The sequence below is a fragment of the Rosa chinensis genome, chromosome 5 (genome assembly GCF_002994745.2).
Source record: "Rosa chinensis cultivar Old Blush chromosome 5, RchiOBHm-V2, whole genome shotgun sequence".
NCBI classification, from domain to species: Eukaryota; Viridiplantae; Streptophyta; class Magnoliopsida; order Rosales; family Rosaceae; genus Rosa; species Rosa chinensis.
Genome location: NC_037092.1, coordinates 35,340,388 through 35,358,403, shown reverse-complemented (window position 1 = coordinate 35,358,403; position 18,016 = coordinate 35,340,388). Strand labels below are relative to the sequence as shown.

The following is an 18,016-nucleotide window of genomic DNA, read 5'->3' as shown; positions in this document are numbered from 1 at the left end:
ATGAAATATGACATTGAGTATCCTTGATTATACTATTAATCATAAATTAATGGTCCAAGTCATTGGATGCACGAGGTTGACAAAGTCCAGTATTGATTTTTTTGATACAACAGAAACCGCCCCTAATCTAACTGGATCGCTGGGACACAGATAAAAGGAGGCAATTAATTGAACCAAACCGAAGTAGTAGGAATAGTATGACCAAGAGACGTAAGATGATATGCTACAAAATTAGTTTCTCTATAGATATTCCTAAAAACTATAAAGGAAAACTGAAGAGGCATAGTTTGATATTAGCCACATGAAGAGCTTGAATTTTTCAAGGAATCCCATTTCATTGTTATTCAAATTTCTCGTCCATGATTAGACTGAATGCCTTCATTTTCTTGAATGTCTTAAATGACAGAGCACTACCTCATTCTTGGGCAAATGCCTTAATTTACTTCGGTCGTGGTTTGGTTTTGGCCATGACGAACCTTGTAGTCCAAAGTGTTTGAAGATTGCTAAATTTAGGTTCAAACATATGAGTAGAAATCCTAACACACCATTGTAATGTGTTTCTCGATTCCTTATTGGTATTTAAGGGTTCGTAGTTGTTGATATTTAAAACTTATAAATGAGCTTCTGTTGACACTTGCATAGATTACAATAAACATCAAGAGATCATTCTGAAATAATACCATGAGTCTTATATTATTAAAACAAATTATATTATCGTGACATATTAACTTTTGTAACATACAAATCAGTTTCTTCTAACACTTGAGTGAATTTAATGAGATTACGCTTGTGGTTAAACAAACTATGTATGTGGCGTTCGTAGCTCTTAATTGACTTTTATAGCCTATACATCAGTTTCTTTGATGCTCCCCTAAATTTAGCGAAGCTTATTTGTAGTTCAACAACTTTTAGCTATTTATTTCTCAACTTAAATCAGTTCCTCTAACACTTATGTGAATTTACGTAAATTTCCCTGGTGTAAACATGGAAATTATTCTATGCACCGACGGTGCAAGTGACCCAATCCTTATAAAATAATCTCAACCCTTGATATTTATTATTAACTTTATTTTTAATAAACAAAAAGTGTATTTAATGCAATCTAACCATTTATTTGTGTTGGTGCAAGTGCACGGCGATGCTCTGAATACTCCCTCGGTATAAACAAACTATTGTGTCCTCTAGCTATTACTTTTGTCAACTTAAATTAACGTGAGTCTCCAGTAAATTTAGTGAAACTTATATGTGGTTCAACAACTTGTAATGTCTCTAGCTATTTATTTTTATAACTTATGTATGAGCTTCTTCTGACACTCACCTGAATTTACTAAAGTCGGTCTATAGTTAAACAAACTACAATGTCACTATTTATGACTTTATATGACTTGGACATCAATTCTTTTAATGCTTGCATTGAATTTTGTAAACTATTATCTGTAGATGAACAGACTTTAGTATTGTTAGCTATTGATTCCGTAAATTAAGCATGCATTTCCTTTAACGCTTATTTAAAAATTATGAAAACCTTATCTGTTGTTCAACCAACTTTAATGCCGCTGTTTGCTAGCTATTTATTTTGAAAACAGATGCATGCATTTTTAGGAAGTCGTTTGAAATTAGTGGAAAGCTTATTCCTAATTCAACAAACTCTAGTCTTGCTATCCGTTTTGCCGTCCTAGCTTTTATAAATACTACTCAGCCTTAAGTACATTAAGTATCCCTTAATCCCCTTTCAATATTTTGCTATCTTTTTTTTTTTTTTTTTTTGACTTTGTCAAGGGGAACCCAAAGGCTTCCTAGGCCCAAGATAAACCCCTTCGGCGCATGTGAAATGCTCCAACTGTGCATTGCAGCACAGTGCCTGACCACTTTGACAGCTTCGGGGTTCGAAGCTAGGTTGGGGAGCAAATATTTTGCTATCTTCATTGGAGCTCAAATGGGAAAGCACAAATAGAGATCTGGTCTCGAGCACATATGGGGTCCCAGAGAGCAGTATTGTAACATTACTCGTATAAATTTAGTAGTTGATAGAAATGGATGGTATGGAAAATATAGGAGGGCAGACATGGGAATTAGGGATGGCAAAAATCTCCATCGGGTAGGGTACCCATAGGGTATTCGACCCTAATGGGGAGAAATTCGGGGAAAATCGGGTAACAGGGATGGGGATCCCTAGTATTCAAATTTTGAAATCGGGTACGGGGCGGGGATGGTATTTTGATCCCCATCCCCATACCCACCCAATAAGAATTATACGAAATACATATATATATATATATATATTTGTTTATTTATTATATATATTTTTGATATTATTTATAAATAAATATTTATGTAAACTTCATCTTTTTGTCAATATTTAAATTCTGTTAATAAATATTTTCAAAAAAAAGAAGATTCTTTTAATAAAAGATCTTTATCAATATGTTAATTTTCCTTGATTGAAATAAGAAATTTATTTTATTTTGATGTTCAATTTTAACTTCATATTTTACAATCCATAATTGTTTGTATAAATTTTTATATAATAAATTGGTAATATTCTTAATGGGGATTGGGGCGGGTATGGGGACCTAATCCCCAATAGGGACGGGGACGGGGAATCCCCAATATCTTATTACGGGGATTGGGGAGGGTATAGGGATGGAGAATGAAGTCGGGTATAGGGATGGTAATTTAATCCCCTTACCCTACCCTCCCCATTGCCATCCCTAATGGGAATAGTTGCCTCGGGGAGGTGGAGGTGTTCTAAGAGACATGACATCTCTCCTTTTTCAGCGCAAGGTAAAACATCTTTGCTTGTTATATATAGCTGCTTTCATTTATGCAGTCGATTTTGTCAAGTGATTAATTCTATTCCCTGAAAAGAAGTTTGGTATATTTGTTGGTTCTTTTACCTTATAAGCATTCATTAATTGTCACAACAACATTGCCGGAAAGGCTCATAATGTCCACTTTTTGTTTTAATAATGTCATATACTAATGGTTGGTGGTGAATTTTCACTTACCAAGTTGAGGCTGCGTCTCCCTTTGAAGGAAGTGGCAGAAACCTCGTGCAAAGTTAGGCAAACTAAACATTATGCCATTGTTCACCGCCGCTCGAAGCAGCCACCACTTCTCTGCCATGCATGAGGCTTTAGCTTATCTCAAAGAAGGATCCACTGGAATCTGAGCTGCCAAGTCTTTCAATGGTGTTGGTCATGACTTCTAAGATCTTGGCAACTCGGAGGTGAGAATCCTTGGAGGCGCCAATAGTGTTGAGCTCTATGAATTTGATCATATTCTTTGCAACTTTTGCATCTTTCACAAGAGCCCACCTCGAAAAGACATGTATAGAAGAAAAATATTTAGTAGAGCAACACAATTGAAAGCAAGGAGTGCAAATATTTTTCTTTAATAGGATCATTGCTTACCCAACGCGCATCCCAGCATGACAAGTGGCTTTCAAGATTGTGAACTAGGCCTCATCATATGGCCCTTGGGCCTAAATCCCTCCCTAAGTCCAGCCGGCCGGTAGGGCCGAAGCCCAGCCCGACCCTTCCATTAGGGTGGGCCGGCCCTACCCTTTTTAAAATAGGGTAGGGTATGGGTCATACAAATGAAGCCCAGCCCTACCCTACGGCCCGGCCCGATTGAGCCATTTAGGGCTAGGCTCGGCCAGACCCTAAAAGCCCGGCCCTAACCCGACCCTAAAATTTAATATTATATTAATATATGTTTGTTATTTTCTATTACAATATTACATGTGTAAAAAACTATGGGAGTTTTGATGAATTATTTGAATCTGTCAATCTGTCATATTACAAAATGATAGAGTCTGTGTGTTTAACACCCAAAGGCTGAAGGTACGAAGCCCAACTGTCGAAGTCCAACTCAAGTAGCAATAGGCAAAAGCAAAACCTAAACGGCAGAGTAGCAGACGTTTTCCCACATTCCCAAATCTCACTATCGAGTCTCTCTCAAACATAGGCCGCCTCTCTCTCTCAGACTCAAACCCATTGTTCCTTTATCAGAGTCCAGACCGCCTTTCTCAGCCACCACTAACGGCAGACGGCCAGACGTTATCCCAGTATCCCTTAGACGCGAGGCGAGCTTGTGTCAAGTCGGATCGAAGATTGAGGTGGAGTAGTCGCGAGGCGAGTTCCGGTAGGCTTGTGACGAGTCGGACCTCAAATCGAGACTTGTTCTGGTAGGGCTGTGACGAGTCGGACGGTAGATCGAGGAGTAGACGGAGTCGGCGATGTGAGCTAAGGCTGTGATGTTGACAGTGTCCTGTTCTGACGCGAGCTGAGGAAATGGAATAGGCGACGTCGACGCACAAGTTGTGGTCTTCGTTCCCAGTCTCTGTTATGCATCCACCGTTGACATAGAAGGTGAGGACCTCGTTCTCGATTTTTGTTTGTTCTGGCCTTCTGAGTTTGAATCTCTTTTTGGATCTCTCTCTCTCTCTCTCTCAATCTCACAGTTCTTCCTTGATCAAGCACTATTTGTGTGAACTGAAATATATGTCCAGTTTCTAAATTATTTATATGTTTTTGTGTAGGTTCTTTGTTTGGTGAAGACTTGGTTGTGTAAACAGCAAACCTTTGCAACTTTTTGGGAATTGATACAATTTTTGTATCAAACATTACAACGTTTTTGGGAATTGATGAGGACTTGATTAGTTCTTGTATCAAAGCAGTTTTTGTAGTTTTTGTAGCCTTAGTGGCTTAATATATACCTCAGTGCAATTAATCAGTGAGACTCTGAGGAACTGAGAATGTGAGTTTGAGACTTGAGTTAATGTGGGATTTGTAATTATTTGTATCAACTCAGGTTCTACAATATCAAAGTATTATTCAGTGATCTTTTTATTTTTTATTTTTATTTTTAATTTTTTTTTAATTTTTATAGTTAGCAAAATTTGATTTTATGTGAGTTAGACAAAAGCTCAACCCGACCCTATTCGGAAAGGCTGGCCCGGCCCGGCCCTTTTGGCCCTTGCAGAATAGGCCTTGAGGGCGGGTGTTTGCATTTTGAGGCCTCGACCCGGCCCTAAGTCCGGCCCATGATGAGGCCTATTGTGAACAATGTAAGATCATGATATGTCGGTGCGAAATGGGGGTATACTGTGGCCAGTAGTAATAAGCCAAATCATGGACCAATATGCCTCCACTTCGATTCACCATAGAGTGCTTGACGAATCCATCAGGTTTGTTTAGAGGGGTGACCAACAATGTGCATACCTTCTGTAGCTTCAGGCATCTCCAGCCCAATAGTACAGGACTGACTTGAGGTAGTTAGTCATCACGGGGTACGACTGCAAAGAGATTAGCAAGAACTAGCATAAGATTGTAAATTTTACAATTGACCATTTATATCCAAGAAATAAAAAAATAAAACACCATTAGCCATATTGCACCTGTTAATCGAACCCCTGATCTGCTTGCATTTATATATAGACCATCCTAAGCACTATTCAAACTGATAACTTACAATAAAACCTGAAATGAAAATTAGGAAACAAATGCAGTCCTAACTAGCTAGAAGTGAGTTACTTGAAATAGTAATGGAAAAAAACATATTATACATATACTAAACGTGAGTTGGGGGTTACTATTTTCAATTGTTCATCAAGGGTAAGAAATGACGCAACTGTCCCTGGCTTTGGGTTTGAATTACAAAATTGCTATAGGTGTTTTTGGGAAGTCAGAAAATTGCTGTGGGGTTTTTGGGGAGAGCATGTATTAAAACTGAGTTCAGGTGGTGAGTTGAGGTTACTATTTCCGATTCTTCATCGGGGGTGAGAAAGGACCTTTTTGTCCTGCTTTTTCTTCCGCAATGTCATGTTGTTCTTGGTGTTTGGCAAGATGTCGGCTGGGCATGTGTCTTTGCGGAGTTGAAGATGTCGTGGGGTTTAGAAACACAAAATATAGATAAACAACAAAGCTGATCTATACTCTTCGGGAAGCCTCCATCCAAATCAAGGTTCACTGTTAACTGACCTCAGAGTCGGTGATCAAGATCAAGATCAAGAACAAGAACAGTGACAACTCGGTGAGACTTTAGTTCTTTCAAATCTATTCATCTATTAGTCATATTACTCATATACCCAAACTGATTTCGTTGAAATTCTTCTTCTATGATTTGTAGTCTCCATCAAAGTCCAAGCAATCAAATAGAAAAAAGGAGGACGGGCCACTTTCAGTTTTTTTTTTCTGCAAAAGGTAGACAACAATATTTTGATTCGTGATTAGCTTGGCATGGAAAACAAACTCAGGAGAAAGAGATCATTCAACAAATGAAGTTCAAATTTATAGCAATTTAATAATCACTTTTGACTCCGATTTATAGTGATTTAATCAAGGTAATAATCTGAACTTCATTTGTTAAATGATCTCTTTCTCCTGTGTAAAGTGATTATTAAATTCCTATAAATCTGAACTTCATTTGTTGAATGATCTCTTTCTCCTGAGTTTGTTTTCTATGCCCGTCTCAATTGTTCTATTTCTGCTTTATTCAGTTTGGCATGCATGTAGTTTTTGATATGCAGAATAACTACAACTGCATATATGTACCTCAATGATATAAGGGTAGGAAGGGAAAATGACAGAAGTGACTGAGAAAATTATTCACTTACTTGATCAAACTGTCTGAGAAGTCTCCTGATCCATTTCAAACCAGCCAGCAAAATTTCTGTACGCATTTGATTAGTTAACTCTATTTCTCTTAGCAAAATTGTTTGAGGGAGGTTAGCTCTATTTCTCTCAGCAATATATTTTTTTTTTTTTTGGATGATTTTGATTGAACAACTCTATTTTTTTCAGCAAAATTGTTTGAGGGAGATTAGCTCTACTTCTCTCAGCAATATATGTATATATATATATATATATATTTTTTTTTTTTTTGGATGATTTTGATTTTTGTACGCATTTGATTAGTTTGTTCTTGATTGTGTAGAATGACTTTATGAGCTTTTTTGTGTAGCTTTTAAGCTTTTGTTGTGAAAAGATTTGAACTTTGTTTGGTAGACAGTTTATATGTTGTGCATTATGTTGTGCATTATGTGTTCAAGGGACTTCATTTGTGATATGGTTTTTGCAGCACAAGTCTTTCTTGAAGCAGATGCTTGTAATGTTTTTATCAATCATGGGCCAATAATCTTAGTTTTCTTTATGCATAGAACCTGAAAGTGGGTACTGCTCTCTTGCCGCATTTTTTCAATATAAGTAGTTTATCTGTTTACCAAGATTTAGCAGTGCATATTTGACAAAAAAATGACTCTTTTCATATTATTCTTTGTAGACTAATTTTCACTGTTGTGATTTGCTGTCAGTGAATTTTAAGTTCAAATATTAGAAATGTAGAGTATCTATCTTATTTATTTGGATTGTGAGTATCTGTGATGTTGTTGGATATTAGAATATTAGGATTTTCTGTACATATTATGTAGGATTTGGTTGGAGTGGATTTGATGTGGTGTTGTACCCTGGTTTGTCCTGATGGGAATCAAATCTGCTTTAGATTCCACAAGCATTGAAAAGGTTTTTATTGGGATTTTGTTTATGGTTTGTTTCTCAGTTAAGGAATGCTTCCAAATTACAATGGCGTGATCATGCCCTTTTGGTGCATGTTTTTCACACGATGCTTAATGCACTACTGATAAGAGAAATGAATGCCTTTATTGTGTTTTAAGTGCCTTTATTGTGTGCAATATATTTTTATATATATTTGTTTGTGTGCAAGTGTTTTAAGTGTTTGTTTTATATATATATATATATATATACAGATCCTATCTAGAGCGGAGCTCCGCTTTGAAAATTAACGTGTGAAGTTCAAGTTTTTGGTCACTTTTTGGTCGCATATCCACATCTCAACCGTTCAGTTTTTAGGTACTAGTATATAGATCGTTTCTGCAAATTTTCAGCCGAAATGATGATTGTTAAGACATTGATATTTGCCTTAAAGTTAGTACGGTTCAAGTTAACAGATTCAGTCTATCCATTGGTTTAATCGAGTTAGATACCTTAATGATCATCAATTTGACTGAAAATTTGCAGAGATGATCTATACACTAATACCTAAAAACTGAACGGTCGAGATGTTGATATGCGACCGAAAAGTTATCCAAAACTCGAACTTCACACGTTAATTTCAAAGTGGAGCTCCGCTCTGGATAAAATCTGTATATATATATATATATATATATATATATATATATATTTTATTTATATATATATATATATATATTATATTTGTTTGTTTGTATCATGATCTTTATACTGATTAATTTTTAAAAATTTTTCCAATTTATCAACACAAGTATCTTTCTTCTTTCCTTCTTTTGTTAATTAAAGATCATTTAATTCAATTTTTTATATATCGAACTTGATTTCATTCTGTAGTGTCTGCTGTGACTTCTGAATATATACAGAAACCAAACCTTTTTGGCACTGTGAAATAAAGACAGCAAACCAAAACTACAGTATTTGTTATATAGTATATAGGTCAATGAAAAACTTTTCAGTAAAGTCAATACATGAATATAGGTGTTATATTGTGTGCACTACATTTTGATTGTTATCAACTAAGATCTCTATCATCAACTCATCCTTTTACCATACCATACTTAGTTCTGTTGAAACTAAGCTAAAAGGTAGATACTCGAGTAATATCTAAGCTAAAGGTAGGCATAATGTCTGATTGCTTTACAAAGTCTTTTCTTCCATTAGTGATGCCATGTTTGGTTTTCTTATGTATAAAATTCTGATGGACGTCTAATCTCTGTACATCACAGGCTATTCTCATGTGGGACAGATAAAGAAGGGGATCCATACTTGGTGGAATGGAATGAAAGTGAAGGAGCTGTAAAGCGTACCTATCATGGTCTTGGGAAGCGAACTGTTGGGGTTGTGCAGTTCGATACCACCAAGAATTGATTCTTGGCTATTGGTGATGAGTTCATCGTTAAATTCTGGGACATGGACAATGTTAACCTTTTGACGAGTACAAATGCAGATGGTGGACTGCCAGTAGGCATTACATCATGTTTATTTATTTAATGAAATCGTTCTTTCCAACTAATCATCATGGTCTTAAAATTCTGCAGGCTTCTCCTCCTATTAGATTTAACAAAGAAGGAATACTGTTAGCTGTCTCAACAAATGACAATGGTATTAAAATTCTGGCAAATTTATATGGAATTAGGTTGCTGAGGACAGTGGATGCTTCAAGTTGCTTCTGTGGCTGTTGTGAAGGTAAAGTTTCATTTTGGCTAATCTTCAGATTCATTAGCTTTCTTTGGTGGTATTCACAATGTGTGTCTACTTCATTAATATGCAGGCCTCAACAATAGGAACATTTGGATCGTCTAACATTACTATTGGAACAGGCATTGGAGATCGAGTGGCTCCAATGCCAGCCATGGTTGGACTGGTGAGTGTCATCATTATCTCTCATGGGTGACTCAAACCCCAGAAGAAATAAATCAATGCTAACGTAGCTACAGATGAAGTAGCTACACATGTTACTGTCATGAATTTGTTATTTGATGGTAAGTCCTCAGAAAGCATGCTCCAATTGAGTTCCGCAGGCCATAATAAGCACACTTGATCTTTCTAATATCTTAAAATTTAAACAGTCCTGTAGTACAATTGCTTTCTGATGTTTCAGATTGTATAGTGCATGTTATTTCTGTTTCATAATTGTTAGTTTATTACATGGAATAAGAACCTGTTGGTTGTTTAGCATTATTACTAAAACACTGCTGATGAACAACTTATGGTGAAGGAATATTAAGCCTATATGTATGTCAAAAGGTAAATTGAAAGTATAAATAAAACTACATTTGTTCCTTTTATTTAGGTTGAGTTAAATGGAGCATTTGAAACCATGTGTTAGCAAGGATTTGGTGCATGGTCATATAGAATGTTGGGATTTTATCCGCAAGCCTTTTCCATCATATCTGCTTTCCTTATTCTATAGAGTACATCATTCCAGGGTTGTATACAGAATTACAGATCGAATTAAAATATGTTCATGAACACACCAAGTCGAACAAGTCAGAGATAATAATCTGTGCCATTAAGGAACCTCAATGCAATATCTCTGAAAGCCAAAGCAAAAGCCAAAAAAAATAAAAAATAAGAAGAAAAAAGAACAAAAAACTCAAAATGAAGTTCAATAGATTCTGAAAGTTAGATCAAGCAAATACACTTTTTGGTTTAGATGGCAATATAGCCTATAAACCAATAAAGTTCTATAGCATTCAAAAGGTAGTCCCGATGTTAAGTTTGGATCTTTTTAAGTGTGTGGTTTCTGGGTTTTATGGGGTTTTCAGATTTTGAATTGAAATGGCTAGAACGGGTAGGAAAGTTTAGAACTTTGGGGTTACCTTTTGCTTTCTAGGTTTTTTAGGTTTCAAATGGAAAAGGGTAGTCTAAACTCTACATGTGGTCCCAGCGCTGCCTCACCTTCCCTGTCATACAGTCATATTCCGACGAGCCATTAAAAAGTACTCGGGTCTTCTTCACTCACTCAGCCACTTCTAATTTTCTGTATCTGCATGCTTTAATTATGACATTCAATTGATGATTTCAAATTTTAGATCAACGGCATCCCTTTGCTACAAAATGTTGAATCAACTAGCATAAAGCACAACTGAAGAGCATGTGACTGCTGTAAGAACAAGGTTTAGTCTTGACATATTTTTAGTCTTGACATATTTTTTCTCCAAAATTTTACTCTGATTATCTATACACAACCTCATTTATGTACCCCAAATATTTTTTCGATTCTGGTATGGGAATCAGTAATTTTGATTGAGATCTTACAGTTTTGCAGTGTTCTAAGGTTGAATTGCTCTGACAAGCCTTGGAGATCCGGTTTCGTTCGCAGAAGGTATGACCTTCTTTAACAATAACATCAGTTGCTCTGTTTCTATTTTCTTCCAGTAGAAAATTGCATGTAAAATTATTTTCTCAACTGAACCATCCTCTATTCTTACCTGTTTCGTATGCTTAACTTTTTATGCTGGTTCTCTCCAGGTTATAAATACTTTCCTTTCTTCATTTGTTTCTCTTACTGTTGCCTATATTTGAACTTTGTTCTTTATTTACTTAACTCTTAAACTAAGAAGATATATCATTTGTCTTTATCTATTGGATGTTTGTATTGCTTATGTTAATTTCGTCCATGGTTTCTTGGGCTAAATGTTTTAAATTTCAGTGTGATTCAATTGAATTTAATCATTTGTTCCTTATTCAAGGTTTCAAGCCTAGCTATTTTGTAGTACTTGCATGATTAGCAGTGTATTGTTTTGAAATCAAAGTGATTGAGTGGTCCATGTTTTCATTAATTCATAGATACCCAGGGTACCCACCCACCAATTCATCAAGAAGGTATTAATTGTTGAATTGATCTAATTGGAAACATTGAAATTATAGTCTTTCTTTTGTTTGATTCAAGATTTTGTGGGTGTTTCAGAAAGCAGAGAATTCAGTGAAGGTACAGACCATTGTGGGTGTTTCAATCCCAGTGGCTGCTCTTGACCTTGATAATGAAGACACTACAAAAGAAGGCACATACCATTTTGGGTTTTCTTGATTTCTTCCCTATTTTGAAATTTTAATGCTCACTTCTTTCTTTCATTGTTCTTTTTTATTGAAATTTGAGTATTTCGATGGACAGAGAGTGAGAAAGAGAAGGTAGAGCCTGAAATTTTTGTTGTGAATGAAGAAAAGAGAACAGGAGAAGATGAGAAGAAGGGTGAGAGGTCTGGTGCTTCGTGCTGAAGCTCAAATCTTCCTTGCATGGATAAGCTCAGGGATGAGCTTTCTTGAGAGGTAACAACTTGATTTTTTTTCAAGAAATTTCTTCAAAATCAGTGTAAATCAATTCCAACAAATGAAACGATTGTACATGTTCCAAACAATATTCCCCTCTTCTAATCAAGATGACTCTTAAGTATTCATTAGCTGATTTGCAATCTGACTTGGGTTTGGCTAATCTCTCATATACATAACATTCATATAAAATGAAAAATTAATGTCTGAGTATGACTTTTGTACCTTTGCAGCAGAGCCAAACATTGGCAAGCAAGGAATGTTCCCATCACAGATATTGAGCCCGTATGAAGCTGAAGTCTCTGGAACTGAAAGCGGATGTGGGTGATCCACAAAGTCAGCAGCTGTGGAATTGCTAGGTTGAGGCAAGTGTAGTATTACCATGTTCTTCATTGACAAACAGATTTTCATTGCAGTTGTCTTACTCTAGAGGAAGCTAGACAAAAGAAACAACTGGGTATTGTTGGGTTGCATTGAAAATGTGTTCTTTCTGCATTTGGAGAGTTATAGAAGTTCTTTGAATTAAGAATAGTCAATTGAGTGACTGAAAATTTTTGCAAAGCTTTAGTCTATCGGTTGCACTTATGATGTCAAAATGTTGTAGTTATTCACCAATTTGAGCTATTTGGTGCACTGATTTGTCGATTGTCAAGCCTTAACATGATTTGTCATTGATTTTATCTTCATTGTTATTTGAAATCCAAGACTGATCTGTGGCTATATGAAATTGACATAGGAAAGGCTTGGTGAGGTTTCAATCTCATATGACAAATATAATATGAAAATGGAGCATATGAATAAAAGCCGGGTTTATTTTTTTTTAGGAATCATATTGTATCAATATTGAGAAATGATTTGTGGAACATGTAGCAAATTACTAGATTATTCACCTTAATGATTACTAGATTATTAGATTTCAGTCTCAGTTACCTATAATCAGTTCGTTTACTTGGATATTCACTTTCATCTGTATACATGGATTAACCAATTTTTCAATGTTTGTGATTCACATAACTGAATAGTCTTCCTATTTGTCTGTTTTCTTAACCAAAACAAATTCAATTCAATTGTTTCTGTCCAGAATGTTATTCTCTATCATAATCTTCGTTTTTTTTTTTTTTAAACTTTTGAACAGCTATGAAACAAAAGGTTATCTTGGCTGCAAAACATTGCAGAATAAAGTTCTCACCATGAAAACTTTTGTGCACAGATGACAAGACGACGACTAAACTCGAAATGACTGAGTGGAAAGTTACAAGTTCATTTGGTTGCAAATGCACTGCAGACAGGAAATGAGCCAACCACTTCTACACCAGCCCACTCTCTTCCTGACAAAAAAGAGAGTCCTCGACAAAGGCAGAAGACAGTTGTTCGGCACTGACTCGGACAAAAAAAACTTGCAGGTAAACCTCTATAAAATCTTTCTTCATTCAGCTTCATTTATCTTGAGAGCTCAAATGTAAAATAAAAATAAAAATAAAATAAAATAAAATAAATACCACTAACTATGTTTCTTTTTTAACAATGATAGGGAAGCTAACACTGAACCACCAACATCATCAATGAAGATTATCAGCAAGGAGAAAACCGACTGAAGTTCCAAACCACTTTTTGTAAAAACAAAACTGGAGGAAGCGACTTGGGCTCCACTACATAAACTAGCAACCTACATAAAGATAAGTTCATGTACCCCGTTTGCCGCGGCCACAATTGATTGATTATGCTGTTTTTGATATTAGATTGTCATGGATTTTGCTAGCAGATTTCACTTACTACTGTTCCTATCATGGATTGGTTGCCAAGACCATTTGCTATTTTTTGTATTGTTAATGGCTCCCAAAAACCAATGTTTCCTCAACATTCCTGGTTTGATTTTCATGATTCTTTGTGGTTTTTTCATCACAAGAATATAAATATTTTGGCTTTCGATTCTCAGTTCCATTTTTTTTTTTTTCAGAAACTTTTGTGGGTCATTAGCAGGGTAACATTGTAATGATTATGTACTGTTTGAATGAACCTTCAAGTTGGCCTAAGCTGTTCATCTAAAACAAAAGATGAATTAGATCACGTCCTACCTTTGAGATCTTATCAAAGTTTCTAATATCAATAGCAGCTGCCACCGAATAGGGTATCTTAGTTTATATACTTACAATTAAAAGGGGATCAACAAAAGGGTCTAAAAAAAGGCACTGTAGTAAATAGAAGCCTTCAGTTCAGAGACAAAGTTGCCTAAACGTAAGTACATTTCGTGGTTAATTCACATCCCGCAGCAAAGCGCGGGCACCGTTGCTAGTTTATTACTAAACGGAAGAAAGAGCATATGATCTTCACTTCTTAAAAAATGAAATCTTGTATCTCCATCATATGACCAAAAGTGCTATGAAATCGAATCACCATGACCAAAAGTCGCCCCAAACATAACACTATATCAATAGTTTTTTAGTGTATGCTAGATTGACCCATAAGTAAAAATCGAACATTTTTATAGTACTCAAGAGTATTGAAACTTTGAAGATATGAACCGTAGTCTATACAATTATTAAGAGAAGAGGTTTTGTTAGCTGAAATCCAAATTTTTGACAAAAGTAGCCCTAAAAGATTAAAATACTTTGAGATTTGAGAATAAATTAAATTATAAAGGTAAATATGACAATTACAAAATAAATTTTTTCTTAAAAAAAAGAAGAAGAAATTATCCCACAATCCACCTTTCTCTCCCACTACATTTTTTCTTAATAGAAGATGCAAAACAGAAAAATTAACAAGTACAAAGGCCTTTTTTGGGGGGGGGGGGGGGGGAGGGGGGAACTAAAACCCCAAAACTAAGAGCCATGAGAACAGTACAAAATTGAAAGACAAAATTAAAAGACAACAACAGCAATACAAACAAAGAGAAGACCTTGAACCGCACTAAAAGACCATAAAGCAGTAGCATGAGATTTACTATGGACACCCAAGTTACCCAAGCTGCCAAACGCGCCCAACATGCTTGCAGCGCAGCAGGCCGACGAACACAAAGGAGCAACTAGACAATCCCGCGCGCCGTAGCTTGCCTTGCAGCAAGCACTCATGCACTCAGCTGCCAAAATCCGGTGCAACCCATTCCGCCAAGAACTTGACTCTATCGACGCCCTCCCAAAATGATAAGGACACCCATGTGTAGCTGAAAAGTAACGAGATAAACAGGCCAACTAATTTCAAGTAACAACCAACACATTACCTAAATCTATAGGATACCAGGGATGACAAATCCCTACCATACCTCTCTGAGACGAATGGAGGGAGAGAATTCCACCACATATAACCATCATTTGAAGCACTATATCGAGCAAGACGATCTGCCACCGCATTGCCCGCTCTAAAGATATGAGGTACCCGAAAGTTAATCTGACGAATGAAATGTAAACAATTAAGTCATTTAACTCTTAGTTACCAAAGAACCATATGGGGATGCTGAAAATAAGTCGCCACAAGAAAGGAATTTGTTTCGAGCCATATGTGTGTCCAATTGCGAACCCAGGCAAGTCTTATATCATCAAGCACTGCAAGAATGACAGAACCCCACCTGAATTTCACCCCGAAACTTGAATCGAGCCTGTGGGGTTCACCTTACGAGAAATTTTACTGAAAAATCGGTAAAACCTCCCCTAAAATGGACTACCCAAAGTTTACAAAACCTGGACATGAGCCTAACTAATCTCACAACCATAAATACATTCCAAATATTTACATTCCAGGTATAATTTACATTCCAAAATACAATTCCACCTTAACACCATCATAGCATTCAAATTCTCAAGTAATAACATTTCTCCAATTTAAACTGATTATCAGAGCAGTTCTACGAAAGAGAAACAAGCCGATATCAATTTCCTGGATGCGACCTCAGCAAATCTAAAATCTGGGCATTTAGAAAACCAAAGGGCCTAGGGCAAAACATTTAAAAAACGTTAGAGTAAGTGGACAAAACCAAAGTAATTTACGAAAATAACTAATTAAATGCTTTCCCATTTTCTTGCTATTTAAATCCGGTATGCAGTGCAATTTATAAAAAATCCCCAAATTCGTTCGAAGTCAACCTTTCCATAAAAAACATTCAATGACTAGAGAGGGCTGCTGACTAGTCATCTCATGCCATCTGGTGGGGACTGCCGCCCAGATGACGTATCGGAAGGGACTGCCGACCAGAATTTAGGAGGCGGTGGTTAGAGGGGACTGCCGACTAACCACAGGTAGTAGAGGGAACTGTCGACTAACTATCTCATGTCATCTGGAAGGGACTGCCGACCAGATAACTCACCGAAGGGGACTGTCGACCGGAATATCCTGGAGGAGGCTGCCGACTAGGTAATGTACGCATGCGCCGGATAGTAGCCTCCTTGTCAACTCATTTCTTTCAACGAAATCACATTTAAATAGTTAATTATTTTCAATTCACAATTTAATCCCATGCTTGAAAATCCATACTGCATGCATAGTTTGATTAAAACAAAGGTCCATTCACAGGTGAGTCTCGCAGCTAATCCTGCTGTTTGCTGGTGTCCTCCTCTCTCGTGGGCTCAATACGTCCTGTACAATTTGGCAACATATAAATAACTATAAGAAGGGAATAATTTAAAATCAACAATTCATTCCCTCGAAAATTAATAACTCATTAGTCAACAATTCCTCTAAAAAATCCAACTCTTCCAATTTAGAATTTATAAGACCCGAATTCGGAATTCTTAACTATTTCAACATCCTCAAATCATCTTTAACCTTCTCAACTCCTCTTTCAACATCTAAATCAAATTCAATTTCAATCTCCCAACAACAAATATACTTTTAACTAATAAATTAAAAACAATTTCCCTTTCCAATTCTCCAAATTCCTCGAAAATTAAAATCCAAAACTCTAACACAACAACAATTATTTTAAACAACTCTCGATATTAATATTCTTGTATAACAATCATACATATCCAATAGTTCCAAACTTAACACTCTTGAACAACGTCAAATCATCGGAATTTCATGATATTAAGGTAGTCAACGATTCCCATACACAGGATATAATTAACAAACTAAAATTAAGCATTTTTTGGTGGCGCCACCACCAGTGGCGGCGCGTGGCTTCGTGCTCCACCTCACCAACTCCCAAATCCGGCAAACCCACCTACACTACAACGATCTCCACAATTTGTAGAACAACTTTAATACCTGCCACAAAACATACTCAATTCACGACCAAATGACCGGAAATTGGCCCAAAAGCTGCAAACCCGGGTGCGTTACTGTTCACCCTCGATTTCTCCTCCACCTGCCAAATTGAGCTGCAAGGTTTACATCAACATGATCAATGGCTTCACAGCAACCAAACCCACTAAGATTTCCGACCGGAAATAGCCGGAAATCGAAAACCCAACCAAAATTTCAAAAACCTCGATTGGAGCTTCCTCCCCTTGATTTGCTCAAACCACGGCTACTCAACGTTAAATACTCACCTAAGATGGAAGAGGAGGAAGAGAGGAGCGTTCAATGATCGGTGGTGCGCCCGGCGGTGGACTGACCGCGGTGAAATTGCCGGAAAACAGTGTGCGGCAAAAAAAAAAAGAAAAGAGAGAGAGGATCGAGTTTTCCCGATTTTGGCTGCTCAAATGCTTTCTCTCTCCTCTTTCCCAAAATAGAAAGCTATTTAAAACCCAAGTCAAGAATAGAAACTTCCGTTTTTAGATCGTACTTTTCCGTTGTAACTCCGATTTAAGTAAACCATATGTCTACGAACTAAGTTTAACGTGTTCTACGATATTCACAAGGAAATTTCCTAAATTATTGGGTCAAAGAAAAAGTCAACTCTTTGTCCACTAAACAATATAACATAATTCATGAAGTAAAAACGTCCTTTACTAACTGTAAATAATAATAAGCTAAGATTTTTTGGTACAGGGTATGACAGAGAACCTCCCCATCTATGGTATAAGGGATTGAAACCTTCACAGAGAAAGCACCTTGAAAGAGGCCAAGGTTGTCCCTGAAGATGCCCTCATAACTAGCAGAGTTGACATCTTGAAATGAATCATCAGTGTTGGCTTTTAGCCAAAGAGGAGGAGGGTAGACCCAAGTGACCGGAAGAAATCTCAGAGCACGAATGTTTAACCAAGAGAGGCCTAGAAAGTTGAAGATGGGCAGAGATGAAGTGTATGTGGTACAAGGTT

General features: G+C 36.5%; 3 long non-coding RNA genes across 26 annotated transcripts; 2 read left to right on the top strand and 1 right to left on the bottom strand.

The window, feature by feature from the left end:
- The first annotated feature begins 5,772 nt into the window (after positions 1-5,772).
- Positions 5,773-12,193, top strand: LOC121049130. 23 transcript variants are annotated; one of them, XR_005799482.1, is made up of 9 exons: positions 5,773-6,036; positions 6,133-6,206; positions 6,572-6,677; positions 7,561-7,605; positions 8,777-9,236; positions 9,322-10,669; positions 10,814-10,878; positions 11,668-11,822; positions 12,059-12,193. It is a non-coding gene; the product is annotated as an uncharacterized LOC121049130 (long non-coding RNA). The 23 variants fall into 23 exon arrangements; XR_005799481.1 differs by having other exon boundaries at positions 6,533-6,677; XR_005799480.1 differs by having other exon boundaries at positions 6,519-6,677.
- Positions 12,194-13,032: 839 nt separating this feature from the next.
- LOC112164680 lies at positions 13,033-13,757 on the top strand. The gene is made up of 2 exons (XR_002922422.1): positions 13,033-13,225; positions 13,354-13,757. It is a non-coding gene; the product is annotated as an uncharacterized LOC112164680 (long non-coding RNA).
- Positions 13,758-16,731: 2,974 nt separating this feature from the next.
- Positions 16,732-17,565, bottom strand: LOC112167475. 2 transcript variants are annotated; one of them, XR_005799251.1, is made up of 2 exons: positions 17,306-17,565; positions 16,732-17,134 (listed from the first exon to the last, which is right to left on the bottom strand). It is a non-coding gene; the product is annotated as an uncharacterized LOC112167475 (long non-coding RNA). The 2 variants fall into 2 exon arrangements; XR_002923785.2 differs by having other exon boundaries at positions 16,732-17,121.
- Positions 17,566-18,016: the final 451 nt, after the last annotated feature.